The sequence below is a fragment of the Aotus nancymaae genome, unplaced genomic scaffold, assembly GCF_030222135.1.
Source record: "Aotus nancymaae isolate 86718 unplaced genomic scaffold, 86718_ANA_hifiasm-v0.15.2.pri h1tg000014l, whole genome shotgun sequence".
NCBI lineage: Eukaryota > Metazoa > Chordata > Mammalia > Primates > Aotidae > Aotus > Aotus nancymaae.
In genome coordinates, this window is record NW_026988425.1 from 46705532 (window position 1) to 46726119 (window position 20588).

A 20588-nucleotide genomic window follows, 5' to 3' on the forward strand; every position below is an offset into this window, starting at 1 on the left:
TACAATTTGGACAGATATTAACAGAAATTTTAAAAGTATGTTACAATTAAACATTTACCAAATTAATTTGTTTTTACTCCACAGCAGACTGATGAAACTGATCCATAGATCCTATTCTTGGGAAATCATTTATGTAAATAATAAGATTGAAATAATCACGGCAATTAAAAGCACTAAAACCTAATAAGTAAAACATTTAGAGCTGAGGTAGGGATAAATATTATCGTTTGTCAATCCAGAATCTCTTCTCTCCTTTCTTCACAGATTCTAATTTTGCACAGGAATTTTATTCATAGCATATCCACATGCCTTGATGGAAGATGGTTCATCTACAGTTACAAAGGTAAATCCCAATGAGATCCTGCCACTTAGCAGTCCTAGTTATCTTGATTCAAAGTTTTTAATGTTTAAGAAATGGGCCTTTGGCTTGGTTCTGGTCAACGAGATATGAAGGATAGTTCCTGGGAGCTCGTGGGAAACAAGATCCCTCCTTTCTCAGAGAGGAATTTTAAAACTTGACTCTTGGTCTCTCTGAGGAAATTAGTAAGCTAATTTTTGCATTTTCAGTAGATACGAGGCTTCACCATGTTGGCCAGGATGGTCTCAATGTCTTTGATCTGCCCCCCTCGGCCTCCCAAAGTGCTGGGATTACAGGTGTGAGCCACCACGCCCGGCCCGAAATCCAGAATTGTTCATGGCAATTCTAGCAGGGTAGAATGAGACAGCAGATGACAGGATAGACAGACAGAATATTGTGGGTACTGATGAACTCATTGAGTTATTGAATCAATTAGCCCTGAAACCCAACCTACATTTGGACTTCCTGTTACTTGATGCAATAAATGTCCCATTTGCATTTCCTGTTCCATACAGCTTGTACTAAGTGAAACAGTAAAAGCAACAGTGGATACTACATTTTGAAAGTCTGAGTTTAAATCATATTGTTGTAAGGGTAGTTAATATAATTGACACTTACTGGCTATGTATTCTGGACAGGATTAGCTATGTGATAGATCCAGTGTAAAATAAAAATCAGAGTCCTTTCAAAAATGATTAAGTCTGTAGCAGCAGAGCAGCAATTCAAGCATAGGCCTCCTTGAGCACGGAACCCTGCACAACAGCAGGTCTCATGCCCATGAAGCTGGCCCTGGCCCTAAAGGAAGTTCCCTAACCTCTCTACTCATTAATTGGCAGCTTTATAATAGTATCTGCATTAGTGACCTGTTGAGCCTTCTTCAAACCATCAATTACATATTGCTATAGGTTATTTAGGAGCAACAGTACTTAAATTTATATGTGTATGTGACTATACCTTTAGAGATTTACATTATTCTATTTATTAAAGATGCATTTGTAAATTTCCCAATGTGTTTTTGAGTAATAATTTTGCATATTTTCTTCTACTTGGACAGAAATGTTTCTTTTTTACATGCACATTTAAATGCTAAGTGTAACAGCCACAGGAATGCAATCTTTCCTCATTACAGGAGCTATAGAAATAGATAAATACATCTACATGAAAATGCAATAGTTCTCATTTGTTTTTCTACCTTCAGTCCCTCACCCACCCATTAAAAATTGTGATTTTTAACTATTTTAAGTTATATATTTCGTTGAGAAAGGAAAAACTAAATAATTTATCAAGAAAACTGTGTCTATTTATGCCTGTCTGTGTGAAATTTTCTAAAATTTTACTTTGAATTTGAAGCCCATCCATAGAACTCCTAGTCTACAGAATACAGGTTAAAAGTCTCCAGTTATCTGAAAGTAATCATTCTTAATCAGAAAGTTAATATCAACTCTGGCTTAGAATCTTTCATTGATTTGCAATTACCATATAGGATAAATTCAATTTGCTTAGCATTGTGTTAATGAGAAATCACTTTATCCCTCGTTGCTCTGCTCCTTTCTGTAATAAAGCATCAGCAATATTGAGCTCCTACAGTTTATCCATGTGCCATTTTTTTCTACCTCTAAAGCTATAGTTTTCAGCCCTCTTGAATTTAGAATAACTTAGAGAAGTTTTTTTTAATTTTTATTTTTTTAATACTAAAATCTGGGCAGCCAGCTATTTACTCAGGCTGATGTAGAGTCCAAACATTAGTATTCTTTTAAATATCCCAAGGTAATTAATTCTAAAGTGTTCTCTGGGCTGAGAAATATGTGAGTTGTCAAGTAAACTGATTTTTGTAATGCTTACTTTAAATGCTGTGGATCACATGTAGGCCCGTAGGCTATAGTCACTGATCAGGTCAATTAGTAGAGTTGTTCAAATGAAAAAGAGGAGCAAATCAGGAAGAATCTTTCTTAAGAGATAAAATTAGGGGTAAGAGTCTAACAGGAGAATAATGCAGGCTAGACAAGGGGATGGCAGTCATGATAAATTAAGCACACCCACTTCCTCTCAAACCCCTTCACCAGCCCTTGCAACCTCACAGATAAACAAATGTTAAAATATGCATTAACTATGAAATATGGGGTGGATATTCACTCGATTGGATTGTGAAGTAAAAATTATAAATGATATTCTGTCTTCTTCAAGTTACAAAAATATCATGTGTAAAAATGTATGATTTAACACATTCAGAAAATGAGATTATAAGCCTGTATATGGCCAAAATAATACCCTCATTCTACTTGTTTAATGTTGTTAAAGATACAAGTAACTTATAAGTATAGCAGGGATGGTTTGAGAATTAATTATGGGATCCTTGCCAGGATAACACAAATGAAACAAAAAGCAGTAATAAAGAACTCAACTGGATTCTGCTGACACATCATGGTGCACACCTGATCGTTTTTCTGCATGTTTAATTCTTAACTTTTAACATTTAACTTTAAATGTTAAATAAACATTTGCTTTAGTGAGCAATATTCTTTGAGGGAAATGTGTGAGCAATAGTCTTTGAGGGAAATGTTAAGTATTTTCTAATCCAAAGTGATTTCTATCTAATCACTTTCACACATTTATCTAAATCCATTTGATTAACAATTAAAGGAAAAATAAACCAAAATAATAATAGTAATAATAACAATTTTACATCAGGGTGTGCTTAAAAAAAAGACAAAAGTAGAAATATTTGTACCAAGCCCTCTCTTAATGAATAGTAAAATGAATGATAGCTGATAGAAAATTAGCATTCTTCTAAAGAATTAGAAAATTGGTGACTTGAAGCTATAGGAAAGCAAATCAGATTCTCTGAATCAGTATGAACCTGGGCAGCATTATTAGGTGCCATTTCCCAGCGAACCTGCAGTAAAAAGACATAAGGCTTGCACCTGTCACCACTATGCTGAGATTACTCTGCTTGGTGTGAGATTTAAGTCTGGTGCTGAATGCTGTTTCACACCAGACAATCTGAATATGTTGCCTAGAAAAATAATATGAAGTTTCCATTGTTATTTTTCAAGGATTTGGGTTTCTGTATTTCAGTACCAGAAAGACATTTTTTACATGGATCTCTGATACATTGCCATGTACATAGATGTTTTACACAAATTACAGGCCCCTTTGATCCATTAAGATATGGCCGCATAAGACATTCATTTTCTTGAAGAAATTCTAGGCTTCTGAAAGGAATTTAGTAACAGGATCCTACTTGGGACCTCACACCACCAGAGCTGTCAGAGTCTTCCTTCTCTAAGACTGGAATACATGTAATAACAAAATGACTTAATGGCGGAAGAACACATTACCTTATAAAAGATAATTTTAACTATTTCAAACCTGGAGAACTCTATGTTAGCTCTCAATAACTGCTGTTGTAATGCTAGCTACTTTAGTTTCTTCAGGAGACATTCTTTGCCTGCTCCTTCTGCCTAGTACAGGAGATGAGGTAATTCCATGTATTAGCTGCTATTGTTAGATAATTATGGCCACCACACAAACCATAATGGGATTCAGATGCAATACCTAGGTAGACAGAGGATATGACGTAAATACTCGTGTTCATAAATGCCCTAGTGTTTGGGAAAAGGATGAATTAGAGATTAAATTATAATACTATCTGAAGATATCAGAACCATTACGACTCTCTCCCTCTGCTGCTACTGGCTAGAGTGTAAACATTGCCCAGAAGGGGACAGGGTTCTACTGAGACTTGGCCCATCTTGATGATCTTACTCAAGAAGTCTAATTTAAAAAACAACAGAATAAACTACTTATGAGGAACTTTGTTTATAGTCAGATCTACTCAAGTTCCCATGCTTTCACTTTTTCAAAAAGGAAACCCTCAACTGAGAATTATGTACCAGAGACACATGGATTTTTCCACGACTGGGAAAGTTATTACTATGATTTATTTGACTATTAATCCAATTCCTCTCTAAAGATGTAAAACTTATTAGATACTGGAGAATCTAAAACTCATTGTAAGGAGAATTGTCAGAGAGCCAAAAATAGTTATGGTAAGTTGCATTTTCCAACACAGGGTAGGCAAAATAACACCTTTAACACATCATCTCTGATAAAAAGATTCAGAAGTGAAATGTGCCTACATAGACTAGTTACGGTGTTTAAATTTGGAAAAAACAAACTGTGATGCTCATTGGTTGATTCATTTACTCATTCATTTCTTTATTTGACATGCTTCATGTTATTTCCTTTCAGAATTTTAGGGTGAAAGAAGGAGCACCCTAGGAGTTTATTAAAAGATGCTAACTTTATATGCTTTTACTCTTCTGCTGTTGGTTCTCTGAGGATGACACTCCTTAAAGTGATCTCCTAACATACTGCTTGATTTCAGAGCAGGTCGGGCTTCTCTAATGGATTATCTCCCCCTCATCCAGGTCCTTTCTATACCCTTTGTAAAGAAATGCCAGCCAGCTGGAACAGCAGGGCAACAAGTACAGCTGGGAATTTCTAGCCCACAGGTGTCCATTCTCGCATTTGATAGCTTGCCAATATCAAAGCTGGATTTGTTGAGGGGATCCCCACAGTTGTTTCACAGAAAGAAAATTATCCACTGGCACTAATAGTAATAATCCTCTCCCCATATCTGACTTAGTACTTGAGCTAGAGCCACAGCCTTCTTTCCCCACCAGGATTGAACCAGTATCAAGTTCTCCATCCTTTTCACAAGTGGGTGGTAGACTGTCAGGGCAGGAATTAGATGGGTACAGGTGGCACCACCTGCTTGAAATGCTTTTGAGTATTTTATGTTTTATTATTCCTGCACACCATTGCACCAGTCTTCATTTTCTTGCCAATAATCATGGTACCATTTGTTTGAGCTTAAAGTCTGTTTCAAATTCTGATTTTAGATAAAAAAGAACATGAAAGGGATTTGTTTTTCATTCAGAAAAGGGAATGGGTCCTGGAAAAAGTAATTACTTTGTTATTAAATTTGAAACATAATTTACAGGTAGACTTATAGGACTTACTAATGACTTGAACAAAGGATGTGAGAAAAAGTAAAAATCAAGATGCCTCTTTGGAAATGGTGAAGACAGGAAGAGGAGCAGTTTAAAATGAAAATCAGGAATTTAATTTTGGATATACTCATTTTGAGATAGCCATTAGATATCCAATTGGAGATGTTGAGTTGGTAATAATTGTTTATGTTTATATATAGGCATGCATTATGACTATTTATATATGATTATCTCATGTATATGAAAATTCAGAATTGATGTCCAGTGGAGATATATATGTATGATTTGTTACCATGTGTAGATGATATATAAACTCATGGGACATTGTTGTGTGTGTAACCCCAAGTTCTTCAAGCTCATTACTTTCCATTTTGGAACCTGATGCTAACATGTTGTTTATAGACTTTCAGGTATGTATGTATTCACTCATGTTTGTAGGAATGTTTGTGAGCTCACCTTTAAGGGGGTTTTAAAAAAGTGTTTCTCAAACTTTATTTTTTTATTTCAATAGGTTTTTGGGGAACAGGTGGTGTTTGGTTACACGAATAAGTTCTTTTTTTTCTATTTTATATATATATATATATAATTGCACTTTAGGTTCTGGGGTACATGCGCAGAACATGCAGGATTGTTGCATAGGTACCTACATGGACAAATAAGTTGTTTAGTTGCGATTTCTGAGATTTTGGTGCGTCCATTACCCGAGCAGCATGCACTGTACCCAATGTGTAGTCTTTTATCCCTCATCCCCCAACACCCTTTTCCCTGAGTCCCCGGCATCCATTGTATGATTCTTATGCCTTTGCATCCTTATAGCTCAGCTCCCAATTATTATTGAGAACATGTGATGTTTGCTTTTCCATTTATGAGTTCCTTCACCTACAGTAATAGTCTCCAATTCCATCCAGGTTTCTTTAAGTGCCATTATTTCATTCCTTAAAAAGTGTATCTTTTTAAGAAATGTATGAGTGCTTTCCAGAATGGTTTTGCATTCATTTCTGCCAAGTACCCCATGGCATCATCAACTAAAGATCAATTTTTTATTGTTAATTTTTCATCCCAGGTTGTTAGACCAAGCAAGAAGTACAAATTTAAATCTTAAACCTATGGCAAGTATAGGCCGAGATGTCTAATTGTCAAATTTATGATGCAAGAAAGCAGAATTTTTATCATGTCTCCTGGAAACATAGTCCTTAGGCCCCAAGTTTAGGCAAGCAACTTAGTTTAACTTCACCTGATCTTAAGGCCTTGTTCCTTTTTTCACTTAGTCTTTAAGCCTAAAACTATAGCTTAATGAAGCATAATAACCTTCAACTCCCTCAGGGGTTTCCATGTGGTTTCTCACACTTTTCCCCTCACTGATACTGTTTTGCATTTTATTATGTGTTCTATTTTGTGATTTATATTTGTATTATATTTATCATAGTTTTATTATATCTATTTAATAACTCAACAGTATATATTTCAAGAAGCATTAGTGTTCAGTTCTGCTTTACCTGGGAGTGTTTCTCCATTTTCTACTCCCTTTTATCAGGTTAATTCAAATATTTTGTCATCATATATTTAGTTTTTAAATTTTTATTCCTTTTTTTAAGAATATTTTAAGCATATCCATTTTTCCAGGTCTGGATTTTTTGGGTAAACGATTTGGGGTCTAGTTTTTCTTTTGTCATTTTCCTCCCAAGTTATAGAGCAGAGTTTAACTCTCCTTTAGACTGTATATTTTTGGGACACGGCCACTCTGTGACAGCTTCAGTTCCAAGCTCTGGGAGTACACCAGTGAACAAGATGACTGAATCTTGCTCTGATAGACCTCTTAGTGCACTGCTTCTCTGTTTTAAGTCTTCACATCCTATTGTCTTTTCTCTTCATTTTCTTTGTTTACACTGAGGTTAAAAAAAAAAATAAACACACACACACACACACAAAGAAACAAAAATCAAAAAACACAGAACATTAAATCTACCCTCTTAAAAATATTTGAGTGGGCTGGGCATGGTGGCTCACATCTACAATCTCAGCACTTTAGGAGGCCAAGATGGGAGGACCACTTCAGCCCAAGAGGTCAAGGCTGCAGTGAGCTGGGTTCACACCACTGCACTCCAGCCTGGGCAAGAGAGGGAGACTCTGTCTCAAAAAACAAACAAACAAACAAACAAACAAACAAACAAAAAACAAGCCAGGCACAGTGGCTTACGCCTGTAATCCTGTAATCTCAGCACTTTGGGAGGCCGAGGTGAGCAGATCTCGTGAGGTCAGGAGTTTGAGACCAGCCTGGCCATCATGGTGAAACCCAGTCTCTACTAAAAATACAAAAATAATTTAGCTGGGCATGGTGGTACATGCCTGTAATCTCAGCCACTTGGGAGGCTGAGGCAGAAGAATCACTTGAACCCAGGAAGCAGAGGTTGTAGTGAGCTGAGATTGTGCTACTGCACTTTAGCCTAGGCAATAAAGTGAGACTCCATTGGAAAAAAAAAATCAAGTGTATATTGCAGAATTGTTAACTATAAGCAAAATGTTGTACAGTGGACCTCTAGAACTTTTCTTCTTTCATGACCGTAGCTCTATACCCATTGAATGACAATCTGACATTTCTTTCTAACCCCAGAATCTACCCACCACCATACTACTTTCTGTTTCTGTGAGTTTGACTATTTTAGACACCTCATGAATGGAATCGATAGTCTTTGGCCTTCTGTGACTGGCTTATTTCACTTAGCTTAATGTCCTTGAGGTTCATCCGTGTTGCAGCATATGAAAGAATTTTCTTCTTTTTTATTATTCGTTGGATGTATAGACAATATGTTCTTTATTTATCCTTTGATTGGCATTTAGAATGTGTTTATCTCTTGCCTATTGTCAATAATAGTGCAATTTAAAAGCTGGATCATATAGTGGTTCTTTTTTTAATGTTTTAAGGAGCTTCCGTATGATTTTTCCATAGAGGCTGTGCCATTTAACTCACATCGTCACTCACACTTGCTATTTTCTGTTTTGTTTCTGTTTGTTTTGTTTTTGCCACACTAACAGGTGTGAACGATACCTTATTGTGGTTTTGATTTGCATTTCCTGGTGATTAGTGATGCTGAGTACCTTTTAATATACCTGTTGGCCATGTATATGTTTTCTTTGAAGAAATGTCTATTCAAATTTGTTGCCCATTTTTTAACCTGTTTTTCTTTTCTTTTCTTTTCTTTTTCCTGTTGAGTTGTAGGAGTTCCTTATATACTTTGGATATTAATTTTTTACCAGATATATGGTTTGTAAATATTTTCTGCCATTCTGTAGGTTGTCTTTCTCTGTTGTTTATTTTTCTATGCAAAATCTTTTTAACTTTGATGTAGTTCCATGGTTTATTTTTGCTTTGGTGCTTTGGTTGCCTGTGATTTTGGTGTTATATCCAAGAAATCACTGCTGAGTCTAATGTTACAAAGTTTTCTCCTATGATTTCTTGAAGTTTTATGGTTTCACATCTTAGGTTTACATTTTTAATACGTCTTGGGTTGATTTTTGTGTATTATATAAAATAAGCCTTCAGTTTTATTCTTTGGCCTGTTAATATCCAGTTTTCCTACCACCATTTGTTGATCAGACTATCTTTTCCTCATTATGAAGTCTTGGCATTCTTGTTAAAGATCAGTAACTGTATGTGCATGGGTTTATTACTGGGCTCTCTAGACAAACCAAAATGATGGGATGTTAGTGCCAATGTTAGATTGCAAAGATCATGGCTTTCATTGTGTCAAATTCTTGCTCTCTCTCTCTCTTTCTCCATTTTCTTGATGTAATGAAACATGTGAACTGCTGCTTCCTTATGGACAGATTCATGTGGCAAGGAACTGATGGTGGCCTCTGCCGAACAGCCAGGGGAAACCTGAGGCTCTCAATCAACCTGAGAGGAATTGAGTCCAGCCAGAAACCAAATCTGTGAGATTGGAATGAATCTTCCTCCAGTCTTGAAATGCCTGCAGCCCTGATTGGAGTCTTGTGAAACACTGTGAGCGAGAACCCAGCTAAGCCACATCCAGATTCCTGACTCACAGAAACTGAGAAATTTGCCAATTTCTGCCTTGATTTTTAATATTGAATGACTATTTGAAGATTTAATTTCACGTTGGTATTGGGGTTTTCTGGATCTCTAAAAACAACCATGGTGACATGTATGTGTGTGTATATGTAAGCGTTTTTATCAGAGGAATTTGAAGAGGCATGGATGTAGAGCTGGGTGTAATGTGGGGTGAAGGCAGAGTTTATTTAGTTTTTATATAAGCAAGCAATAGAAAATCATTTTAATTCAAAAATTCATTATCAAAACCACCTGATCTCTCCTGAGGTTTTGGTACATTGATATTTTCTATCAATCAATCAGGATCATCATCTAAATGTCCATTTTGTTAAATAAGATATCTATTTCTTTACCCAACCTCTGTAACAGAATTTGACACTCTTTCAATTCATATGCTATGTAGGTCAGTATTCCATTGAAAAGTCATTTAGCTCTACAACTTAAGAAAACTGGAATACTATCTCATGCAGATAATTATAATACTTTCTACTCCTTTAAGAAAAATAAGTGTTCAAATACCACAGCAAGATATCTACTACGTACAAACTTGTGGTTTAGGCTACATTTCAGCCTTGTCTTCCTAAACACAATGGATGAGTCTCACAGCCTTTCTGCATCCAGGACCTCTGTCTTACCTTGGCTAATTCACTATCACAATTTCAGATAACTCTATAGAGAAAAATGCAAACCAATCCAACGTGCTGTGCCATGAATTTTATAGCAACAATAAACAATTCTTACAAATAAATATCACAAGTAAATTTGGATAATGAAAATGCATTTGAGATAATTGATTTGAGAACTTGAACAGCCCAATTCTGACATTCCCAATCTTATCTTCATTTTGTTTTTAAGGAGATTTCCATTCCTTGACATGTTTATTATTTTGAAACTAAGCCAGTGTTTTCAAAGCATTTTCATGCCAGAGATTCTAAACTAAGCAAATAAATATTATGCTACTTGAAATATTCTTAGCTTTATTTAGAAAACGAACATACTGACATGTAAGCTATTGTTCACACACTGAATTGCTCATCAAAATACCTGCCATGTTAGTTAATAAATTTAAAACTACACTTTCAAGTTTGTCAATAGAAAAAAAATTTTCCATTTGTGAATCTCCAGCCTTTACAAGGTGAAGGTTTTAGCTACCATCTACATAATCTCATGTGCAGGTTGACTGTCAGTTGCCAAATATTGAGAATTGGGGGTTGATTTTAAGAGTGTATCCAGGAGTAATGTTCAATAATTTAACCAAAATATAGCAGGGGCACAAAACCATCTTAAGGGACATTGACTACAAGGTTGGAATCTGCTTCTGGTCCCCAGTTATATCAGACATCATCTGTTCATCTGCTAGATTTTGAGAGGTATGGGATAGTCAAGACAGAATCACTTAGAGGTCTAAGTTAGCAATTATTTATCAGCTGAAAATATTATGAAAATATTATGAAAATATTACAATACTTGCACTGTCAGTGAGCTTGAATGCACTAACTAAATATCAAATCAAATTGCATTTGTTCTCTTGTATCTTCCTGGATTAGCTAGCAATAACTGTAAAACTCAGTCTTTTCAAAGGACTGTGGAGGGAAATGAACAACAACCAGCATATTATACTTTTACTGAAGATTTATAACTCACAAGGAGGGAGGGCGCATCTTAGCACATAATACTTTATTTAAAAAATATCCATAGGACTCTTTTTAGGGGCTCTCCAATCTGCTTCCAGTGAACAAATCTTCCCTAATTCTCACTGCTATTCCACATGATCTCAAAGGTAGCAGAAGGAATTCCTTTTTTCAGAATATTCTCCTTCCTTAGCACTATTGGCATGTTAGATTGCACAATACTTTGTTAAGGAGGAAAGGAAAGGATTTAGCGGCATCCCTGACCATGTCCCACTAGTTCCTAGTAGTACCCTCTCCTGTCACCCAAGTCGTGACAAACAAAACTATCTCCAGACATTGCCAAATATCCCCTAAAGGGCAAAAAAAAAAAAAAAAAAAAAAATTGTTCTTATAGACAGAAACTTCTCTAAACCTATTACTTATTTTTTACTTAGAGCAATTTAAAAGTTCTATTCAAGTGCCTTTAAACTTTCATGCAAATATCCTGGAGTAGCTCAGAAAACGAAGGACATATGGTCCTAAAAAGATGGCAAAGGAATTCTATTTTGTCATGATTTTTGGCCAGAGGGTTTCCTTATAACTACAAAGAAAACTTGAATCTGACAGGTGTTCAATAACACTATGAATTCGTAATTACAAGCAGCTTATGTTTTACCTGTTCACAAGGTTGAAAAGGCTTTCAAAGGTAGAACACAGCACATTGTGGTGTATATACAATATTTGTCCTGACAAAGTATAAGTTAAAATCAATCTTATACTTCATACTTCAGAATATTTATTCTTAGTTTGTAAAATCCATGGGAATGAGAGAAGTTAGGTAACAAGCATGCCATTTGAGGGCTGCTTTTAGTCTACCTGCTCAATTTGGATATTCTTACTTCCTTGTTTAATAGCCTTTTTACCCTTATTGATCTGTCACATACATGTCATATGTAAGTGCCATGAATTCTATATCTTTTCCAGCTAAGTTTGGATTACTATGAGAAATTTGTCTTAAACCATGGATGTACTTTTGTATATAGTAAATTATCTTTGCATTGCATTCTGATTTGCCTCAGTAAAGTTATTTTAGCCAAATCAGATTTTCTAAGAAAATACTTTCCAAAAAAAAACAGAAAAAAAAATTCATCCAGTGGGAAACTTATAAAGTGGGTAAAATTTGTGTTTGGTTTTCTGGGCCTCTAACAAAGAGTCACAGAAATTAGAATGTATAGAGATCACATGATTCATTTATGATTCCATGACTAACTGAGCTATCAGAAGAATTGTTTTAACAATTATCCATAGACTTCACCTTTATAAAGTACTTCAATGCCTTTTACCTTCTATAAGTTTTATAAATTTGATTCTAATTCACAATTGTAAATCTATGAGAGCTTGAGATGTATATCAGGCTTTTATACTCACAAGTATTTCAATATTCTATATTGAAATGGTAAATAGAAATCCTATTTCCAGAAAAAACACAGAAATAGAAACTATGAAATTTCTCGCCAAAATCATTTATTAATTTTAATAGTTCATTAACACATAGCAAAAATGTTTGATACCAGAAAAAACACAATTTCACTAAGACACTGGCTACTTAAAATTAAATGTAAAACTGGTGCTTTCAATTTTCATGGCAACGTCAGGATAAAAATCAACCTTAAAAGCATACCAAAAACTAGTCTGGAATAGTTTGCTATTTTGTACTTTATTTTTCTCTATATAAATATGGATGTATGTTCAGCCATTAATTTTTGTGAGACTGGGCCTATCCAATAAAAACTTTCTAGAATCATTCCTTGACAGAATCATATCACTTACTAAGAACTCAATTAAGCAAGTATAATTTTGCTAAGATTCTTTTTACCCAGGTTACTACATAGAATAGAATTGAAAGCACTTATTTTAATTCCATAGAAACATCACCAGTTATATCATTTTCTGGTATGTTTTTACCTCTTGATTTTTCTTTTCTTTTGGCAAAACTAAAAGATAAATGTGTTTAATTTAAATCAAACTCTTTTAATGTAAATTCTTCCCCTATGGAAAATTCTAACTGGGAATATGTAGTGGAATCAGCACTAATAATAAGTGTTTATAAAATCAAAATAGAAAAAAATGCTGATGACAGTATAGCCAAATGTTCCACAAGGAACAAAAGCTGATTTTGATAAACAAGTACAAAGAAACGCATTAAAACAAATGTGAGTTTAATTTGATCATTTCTTTAAGATTTGCCTTTGCTTTTGGCTAGCTATATCTCCCATTAAAGATTATTTTTGTCTTTTAACTGCTGATTTATTTTACACAAACTAGGGAAATATCGCCCCCTACTGTCCACTTCTGATAAACTGCTTATAAGGAAACTGTTTCAATCTATCAAATTGTGGCTATACCCGAGAACCTTTTGTAGATGGTGGGTCACAAAGACTGAAGTTCTTTCCTGGAATACTCATCATATAGTCATGAAACTGTTTTTAATTGCTTCAGTCAAATTATTTTCTAATAAAGCTTGTAAGATTTGTTCTCGCCGAGTTTAAAGTGAAGAAACTGAGGCCAGCACAAGAAGATCCAATGCAAAGGAATTTATTCAGGCTCCTGGGTGAGATTCTGCGGTCCGACAGGAGGGGCCGGAGAAGTCGCACAGACTCCTTTTCGACATGGGTTTTTATAGGGAGTGAAACAGCTCCATCGGTTGTGGGAGAGCAGGACTGCTATTGGGTAAGTTACAAGCCTTTACCTAGGACTTGGCTTGTTGTTGGTTGGAATTACTTGGCTGCTATTGGTTGTTAAGACTCGGCTGCTATTGGCTGTTAAGACTTGACTGCTATTGGTTTTTAAGAGGCTAAGGTTACAAGACCTCGTTTGCATACTGGGCTCTTTAAGGGAAGGCGGGGCTGTGCGAGCATGGGAGAAGGGAACATGCCCGAGCATATCTGAGCTTGCCTGAGCTCTTCCGGGCTTGTCCAGGCTTTTGAAAAAGAAGGGGGTGGGGGGTGTGCGTCCAAGCTCCCGATGAGGCAACCGGCCTTACAAAGCTAATTGCTGCCATATTTGGATAATTTAAACTATAAAACTTAGAAAGAATGTATGTTATTTTACCAATCTTTCTTAGTATGAGAGAATACTCTATTTATTCAGTAAAAAACTGTATTACTCCATTTAAAATGTAAATAACTATTGTATGTTCCCATCCATGAGTACTTTACAAAATTACGTACTTTAAAACTATGTTTTCTCTCAATAAAGCTTGTCAACCAATGATTAAAATAATCACGCATTAGAGAACAATTTTTTAAAAATTTAGAATTAGGAATGCATAATTTATTTATAAAATAAGAAACTCATTCATTTCAGGTGCCTGAAATTGATGCATTTTTTTAAAAAGAGAATTTTCAAAAATATGCACTGGTATGTCTAAAATACACTTATCTTCATTTTAATCCTTATTTTGATGTGATAAATACACATTTTGGGGGTAGATGTATAGCTATCCATAGGGATTTTATACTTGTAACCTAAAGATAAATATATAAAGCAATTATATCTGTTTTAATTTAGATTACATTCAAAAATTAACAAAGAAATACCACCTACTAATGGTGAAGGGGTTTGACCCCTTTCACTTACTTAATTGCCACTCTTCTTTTTCACCAGATTTTGTAACACTTAGCTGCAAGAAAGAGAACACATTTTGAACTGATTTATTTTTAAGCCAAATACCTTTAAAATCAAAGATAATGTGTTATCTAGTTTGGCTTTTGACCAACCTATAGGGCAATAAATCCCTTTTACTTTACCTCAAAATTGACAACTGACAACTCAGTCATTATCGAAACCCTGAAGGAATACGACCACAAGTAGCAGAGACAAAAACCCAAAATTGAAACTAGCTAGTGTCAGTTTATAATGTCTCATTCCATGGGTAGGATATTAAGGATTCAACTGAGAGCACTTTGGAAATCTAGACTAATGTTGTTGTTGCATGAAAAAAAAGGAAGAAATCTCTATAGGAAGAGAGATGATAGTTAAATGGGTGAAATAATTGATAGATGCACCAATACAAACCTCACAGAGTAGTTACCTATCTCATTTTCTCTGTTGCTGTAAGTTCCACAAAGATCAATGTAGATGTGGGCCAGGGAAACTGTCATGACTGTTACAGGGCCCGAATCTGGGGCAGTGTTGGATGATGTGTCTAGCCCCTTAAGAACAGTATTCCAAACATCAATCCTGTTCTCCACGCTGCCACTTCTCTGTTTAGGGCTAGGTCATTGTTTATTTTCTGCTGAATGTAACATCTTCATGTTGAAAAAACAATTCATCATAGTTTTAGAGCATATATTACAATACCTCAGAGCATGTGCTTTAAAAAGAAACATGCATAGGATGTTCATGGGAGCATTACAGTTAATGAACACACTGAAATAGCCTGTGGTTTATCCATAGGGGAATAAAGGAACTGGCTAGATAAATCCTGGAAAACACATAAAATGAATATCTTAGCTAATTCCTAATGCAAGTTTCTCATTATGCATGAATTATTTGTTCAGTATGAAATTTTCAATTAAAAATCAGCTTTGAGAATACAGTTAGAATAATATTGAGTTCACTATATTTACATTTGTAACTATATTTTTCTATCCACACATAGAAGAAAATGTCATTGAAAGTCTTTTTTTTCTTTTTCTTTTTTCTTTTTTTTTTTTAGTCAGAACCTCTGTCACCCAGGCTGGAGTGCAGTGGTGCAATCCCAGCTCACTGTAACCTCTGCCTCTGGAGTTCAAGCAATTCTCACGTCCCAGCCTCCCAAGTAGCTGGTATTACAGGCACATGCCACCATACCCCACTAATTTTTTGCATTTTGGTAAGAGACAGGGTTTCAACACATTGCCCAGGCTGGTCTCGAACTCCTGAGCTCTGGCAATCTGCCTGCCTCAGCCTCCCAAAGTGCCAGAATTACGGGCCTGAGCCACGACACCCGGCTTTTTTTTCTTTGACATCTGGTTACCCTGCTTATCCAACAAAGCAAGAAGCAAAAACAAAACAAAACAAAACAAAATTGAACAAAAAACCATATCAGAATCCAAGCAACTTGAGAATGCTATCTAATTTTAAGGTATAATTTGACGTTTATGTGCTTACACATTTGAAAGTAATACTAAAGTCTTACCCAAATTCCATATTACACTTAATTTTAAAAACTGTAGACAGACTCTTTTTTCCAGCTTTACTGAGGTATGATTAACAAATAAAAATAGTGTATACTTGAAGTGTACAATGTGATGATTTAATAAACATCTACATTGTGAAATGATTGCCACAATCAAGCTAATTAGCATATATATCACCTTATGTAGTTACCTTTTGTGTGTATGTGAGTGATAAAAACACAATCTACTCTCTTAGCAAATTACAAGTATACAATACATTATTATTAGTTACAGTCACCATACTTTAAATTATATTTTCAGAATTTATTCAACTTATTACTTTAAGTTTGTACCTTTTGAGCAGCACTCCCCATTTCTAAAATCCTGACTGTTGAATTTCTGTCAATTTCCAAAACGTAAGAAAAAATTTAGACCAACATTCTTGGAAAAGCATCTTACTCTAGTATGAGCAAAGGGTTAATAACATGTCTTTCAACACAAACTCCTCTTTCACTCAGAATCAGTTTATTCTCAGAATGAGTCAAGTCAGAGAAATGAGTGTATACAATGGAGAATTTTGAGGCTTAGCCTGCCACTTTGTTATTTAAAGTAAGCTAAATTCCAATAAATTATTGTCAAGTTCAAAAAGAACTGTATTTATTCCTTTGTGACCCTTAGTCGAACTGTGTATAATGCTGTTTCCTGTACAAGAACCACCTGCACAGATAAGTCTTGATATATATTCATGATCATTTGGCAAAATATAGTTCAACTTGATTTTCAAAGCCCTGTTATATTTTCCTCATCTTATAGATAGGGGCTATGTTTACAACACTGCTCAGACTAAAGGCCTAAACAAGATTATAGCAAGAGATATATTCTCTCTTTGTGAAAGGTATATCTAGTCCACTGTATATAGTTTAGCAAATGTAATCATCTTTCTCATAAAAGTAACAGATATAAATAAATATAATAATAGTAAATCAATATTTATTATCGAATGATCATCTTAACAGCCAGTTTGTTTTACATAAATATTTTTTTCTGGCCACAGACTTTGGCCCAAATAAAATATTTTACCTTTGTAGGCCTCTTATTACATAGGAGCCCAAGAGAGTGTTAATATTTTATCAAAGCTTATTATCATCACTACTAAAAAGAACAGAAATCCTGCTGTATCATTCTCTGCATAGTTCTCTGTGATACCTATGAGCCTTCCAACCTCTTCAAGCTCATCCAGTGTGTAGATCTCTTCAATATATCATCAAAGAATCCTTCGAGGCTTCCCGTTAAACCTGCTGTTTCCTCTGTTGACAGTGTCCTTCCCAAGCTCTTCACTTAACCGGCCTCTTCTCTTCTTTCAAATAAAGGATATTCCTTTCTTGAGGCTGACCCATGCCAAGTAAACTCTTGCCACCTGCCAGTACTTCCTGTCAAATCTCTATTACCACAACACCCTGTTTGCTTTATATCACTCTCCAAAATCTTTAATTTGCTAATTTATCATATTATTTTCTTATTTATCATGTGTCTCCTTCACTTGAATGGAAGCTCTCTGTTGCATGTCTGGATTCTATTATGATGTCTGTCAATCAGTAGCTACTCAATAAATGAAAGAAACAAATTGCACTCAGTAATTAACAGAGAGAAACAGAAAAAATGATATATAAGAGAATTACATCTAGTAATTCCCTTGAGTACTTTTGTAACCAAAGGAGTCTGGAAGGGAAGTGTGAGGGCCGCGAAGAGAAGATTTTTAAGTCTTTCATGCAGGTGAAAGGACACAGGCAGTCAGCATGAACATGAGAGGCAGAGTAAACCGGGAGACACTCAGCTGGATCCAGAGGTGTGAATGAGACAGGAATAGAACGTGGGCTAGAATGACCTTGCATTGATGATCTGGAAAGATATTGTAAGGGAATGATTTGAAATTCTGTTTTTGAATTGAGCTTACTTGGGGTTTATGGCAGAGGCACAAGATATGACTGAGGATTTAAAATAAAAATAACATTTCTAAGTAAAAAGATATGATCTGTTTAGATAAAGCCTCAATTTAATTAATATTTAGATTAGGCTACCAACCTGAAAGAAGTCCACAGGATTAGTTTTCAGAAATGGTAGACTATGGCTTTCAAAGTGGACAGTTAGGCTCGTTACATGTGGTGATATTGACTATTGTGAAATTTCAGTAAAATCCTGACTTTATAAATAGCTTGGTAAAACTAGATAAAACCACAACAAAGAAGGGAAAAGGAAATGATAAGACAAATCAAGCCATCAAGTTTTTCTCTGCAGTAGCACCCTGAGTGAATCACACAATTGCAGACACTTAGCTCAGCTTCTTAGTTTGGCAAAGTTGTTGATGTCCCAAAGTAATCGCCACAATGTAGAACAATAGTGACAATTTTGCACTTTTTTCCTTTTAAAATAGTGGCTTTTCACTCATACTTGATTAGGGGAGGAAATTTATTTTATTCTATAAAGCTACCAGTGAAATGGATGTAATCGGATTTAAAATTTCAAAATATCATTTTCTAGATATCTTTACTTTGTAAAATGACTGTAACCTGTGGTAAAATTGTAAGCCCTTGCTTTCAATCCCTTCTACTTTGAAAATGGTTACTCAGAGCTCTGCCCAATCTGGAACACATAAATGCATGTATGGGTATAAACTGTCCTTTTAATATGTGAAATTTTGTATTTCTTGTGTTTATTGCCTTACTCATTCTTGACTCTAATAAAATTCCACATACAGCTGTAGCCTTTATTCACATTTAAGGTTCCTACTGGTAATTCCTCCTAGAATCATCTGAGAATGATTGAAAAACTAACAAATGATAAGAAATATTTTGCAAATAATCAGAAAATGGTTTTGTTACTTATTACTATTACCTATTTTTCTTTTCATAATTGTATGACATCAAAACAAGCAGATACAACACAAATTCATTTATTTAATTGCTAGTTGGGAGCAAGTCATTGGATTCTGACTTGACCTCTCTGTGCCTCAGTATTCTCATCTGTAAAATAGAAGAGTAGTATCTACTTAATAAGGTTGTTATGAGCATTAAATGACTTAATCTTTGCAAAATATTTAGAATAGAGCCTAACACATAGTAAGTGTTCTGTAAATATAACTTATTATATATTTATGAAGATTCACCTTAAAGGATGTTGAAAATTAATATGGCTCCTCTTTACACAATTTCTAAAGTGTCCATTTGCTTTGGCATAGGGTCGAAATAAAGTGAGAATCGCAGAAACTCGCTCAGGTCAACAATCAGATTTCAGTGCTATAGTTAAATTATGAATTGGCAGTATTCAGTGTCTTCCTGTACTCTCTAAACATGATCAAGGTTTTCACTGTCATTTAGCATACTACTGAATATCAAGCAGATTAGCTTTTCTCCTAGTGTAGACAGTGGAAATCTTCAGCTTTATGAAGGACTTCAAATGTGGTCCACTATAGTCTTTTCCAGTCTGTTAACTGGCGGAGCCTGTAAAGCAGTCCCCTTATACTGATATTTCTTTCTCTCAGACATGATTCAATGGAAGAGTTTTTCAATAATTCTCTCAAGTACTCATAATGCTCCTATCCTGGAAACTAAAAGAACTTTCCAAAGAACTTAAATCACATGCAAAATAGCTTTATGTTCTTAGTTTTATTTTAACTTCAACTAATTATGTAGTATTTTTCACACCATGCTTTGACCTACAAAAATGTATTTTTCATCTGGTAATGGACATAAGTTGCCTTTTTAATCCATTCTTCTGGTATCTCCAAAAATCAGCGATGAGAAAGGTCCAACTAGATTTCTTTTTCCCATGGTGTCTCTTCATATTGATATTCACTTTTCACGAAAGTGTCTTCACTTGATTTTAGCCTGAAGAGAAAATTTAATTAAATTCATTTAGTATTCTTTATATCCATCATAGAGTTAAAGAAGCAAATTCTTCCTTTCAGTTAAAGCGCTGGCCTCAGTACGAGAACTGCTACTGTAAGTACTTATATGAACTAAGATTTATTCATTGTTTATTGCATGTTAAGTATTTTATGTGTAGAAACTTATTTAATCCACATAACAACCCTTTAAAATATGGTTATTTTCGTACTTATTTTACATATGAGGAACTAAGACAAAGAACAATTAGGTAACTTGCTCACGATCACAAAGCAAGTAGGTAGAAAGTCAGAATTGGAATCCAGAGCCCAAACGATGATGCACTTCACTGACTAGTATTATAATACATATAATAACTGCAGAAGAAAGGTAACTGTTTACTGAGCTAAGTGATTGATAGGTTGTCAGTTTCTCAGCAGTGGAATATAAGATGGAAATATGATGCCAAAGTCAGGGTTATTCTTCCTGGAGC